Source organism: Coenobita brevimanus, chromosome 39, assembly GCF_032717465.1.
Source record: "Coenobita brevimanus isolate Jiangsu-jjx chromosome 39, ASM3271746v2, whole genome shotgun sequence".
Classification (NCBI taxonomy): Eukaryota; Metazoa; Arthropoda; class Malacostraca; order Decapoda; family Coenobitidae; genus Coenobita; species Coenobita brevimanus.
This window is the reverse complement of record NC_136992.1, coordinates 29,863,033-29,865,532: the sequence shown is the minus strand read 5'-3', so window position 1 is coordinate 29,865,532 and position 2,500 is coordinate 29,863,033. Positions and strand designations below refer to the sequence as shown.

At 39.6% G+C, this 2,500-nt stretch overlaps 1 protein-coding gene across 1 annotated transcript in view; it reads left to right on the top strand.

Moving 5' to 3' along the window:
- Nucleotides 1–2,500, top strand: part of LOC145396836 (uncharacterized) — a 135,203-nt gene that overhangs the window by 120,223 nt on the left and 12,480 nt on the right. The window lies entirely within an intron of this gene.

Sequence of the window (2,500 nt, the reverse complement as noted above, 5' to 3'; positions counted from 1 at the left end):
TGTTCCGTGGCTCACTACACTAGCACTTAACACTTCAGCACCCCCCCTCACGCCCCTCTGATCAATGCCCCCTCAAAGTGGCTCCCGTAAGTGCCATTCTCCCGCCACTTACCACTACGCAGCGACCTTGGCATTTACTGCTGATATATTTTTTTTAACTCTTTCACGGTAAAAATCTCGCTGAATGACACACACACACACACACACACACACACACACACACACACACACACACACACACACACACACACACACACACACACACACACACACACACACACACACACTGCCATTTAAAGGCCAAACATCTTACCCCCCCACACACAATGATTTACACATTCCCAAAATGCCAACCCCCCCACCTCCCTCTCTCTCTCTCTCTCTCTCTTTCTCTCTCTCTCTCTCATTATTTACCGGTTCATTCAAAATAGCTAAGTTTGTCCTGAAGTCTGTTATTAGGGTCCCGTTTTCTTTCGAGATCTTGCGAGATTTCACGAGATTTTTTTTGTTATCTTTTTCGCCTTTCCCGACAAGTAAGCATCTGTATTCTTAATGGCTTAGCAGATTTCGTAACGCCTCTTCCTTAACGATTTATTTTTCACGTTGCATCTTAGAATTGTCTGCTGCTGATTCAAACTAAGTCGGTGATAAGGCGAATCCACAACCTTTTTTCTGTTTCTTATATTGTGTTCACGAATTCCAGATAATCAGATAATTCCCTTCAAGAATGTAGGATCGAACTGACGTCTTTTTGAACAGTCAGGCCCACCGAGAGGGGGGGTCAGCCGGTGCCTTGCCCCAGGGCCCATGGGGTCTTGTGGGGGCCCATGAGGATGTTGGGGAAAAAAATCAAAACCTCTGTTGTATACAGTTTTTCAATAATAGGGACGAATTGGGCCAAAGGCTGGATCTGACAGGTAGACTGACTAAAGACTAACCTAAGGGAGACAGGACAGCCGTTACAAAGGCTGTATATACTCTTCGTGTCCATGAACGTCACGTGAATGTATTGGGTACGCCATTTTCGTGCTTTTACAATCTACTTTTCATTATTTGTATGCATTACCGGTATGACTATAGCCTGTAGGGTTGTATGCACCTTATGCAGATAGCCATTGTTTACATTTTGAAAATGAGGCTAAGAGCATGTGCATCTTATGTGGGTCATGCTATTAGTAAACACACTGGGTTTTCTCAGAAGACAATGGTTGATATAGCTTTTGAACACAAATGTCCAAATTTTTAAGTGTTATCTTCTTGTAATATTATTTTCTTAAATTGTGACTTACACAAATATTCATTTTTTATTATTTAAATGATTTCTTGAGGTACTTTTTGTTATGAAAGTAATCAAACGCACACACAGGCTATAAATGGGTCATAAAATTTTCAAACTAACTGACGTCATTTTAGAAAGATCAGAGAAATGTGACGTCAATATGTCATCAATATTACAGTCAGTTTCAGGAATCCAATGAATTTTTGTCATTGCTTTATCAGTTTACAAATAATATAAAAATATAAATCTTATAATAAAGGCGTCCTGGGTTACTATTTTGCATTTAATACAATGAGCAAAGTAACTTTAATACTTTTAAGTATGTGTTTTGTAATAAACAGTGAAATACATTACGACCTTCCAACAGTTCATCGCTCAAATTTTAGGCGGAACCAGCTAAGCCCATTGCAGCCTTTGAATTGCTTGACAGAGTACAGACTAGAAGGGCTCTTCCCAAATGTATCTGTCAGCCTGCACATTCTGCTAACAATCCCTGCCACTGTCGCCTCTGCAGAGCGTTCATTCAGCAAACTCAAGCTGATAAAAATTTTTCTACGAACAACAGTGACCCAAACACGGCTTGTGGACATGGCTAGACTCAGTATTGAGTCTCATCTTGCAAGATCTCTTGATGTTGATGTTGAGCTTCATAATTTTGCCAAGAGGAAAGCAAGGAAAGCACATTTGTTTGTAAAATGAATGAACCATGTATTATGTATACTGTATGTAATCTTCATGTATTGTATTATGATTTTACGTACATTATTATCAATTTAGTGCTTGATTATATATTGCTTTTCTTGTATTATTATCAATTTAGTGCTTGGTTATTGGTTTTCTTGTATTTTTGGTAATATTACACGTATGTGTATTGTGTATGTCTTGTCACTCTAGTGGATGAAACTGTCTCTGGTCTACAGTTCATTTGCATGTATTTCTAAGTTGTTGAAGCAATAAAAAAATTATGCTACATATACATACAGCATACGCCCCCCACCTTTACCTTTAGCTACTGCAGGGGTGGGGGCCCCAAACTAGTCCTGCCCCGGCACATTTCATTTCTCTCGGCGCCCCTGTGAACAGCAAATTTTTTCCTTAACCACCTGACTACCACCACCTGTCCCTAATATTGTGTACACGAATTTCAAATCAAACGAATTTCAAATCTTCAAACTGTTCCCACCACGAATGAAGGATCGAACTGACGTCTTTTTGAACAGC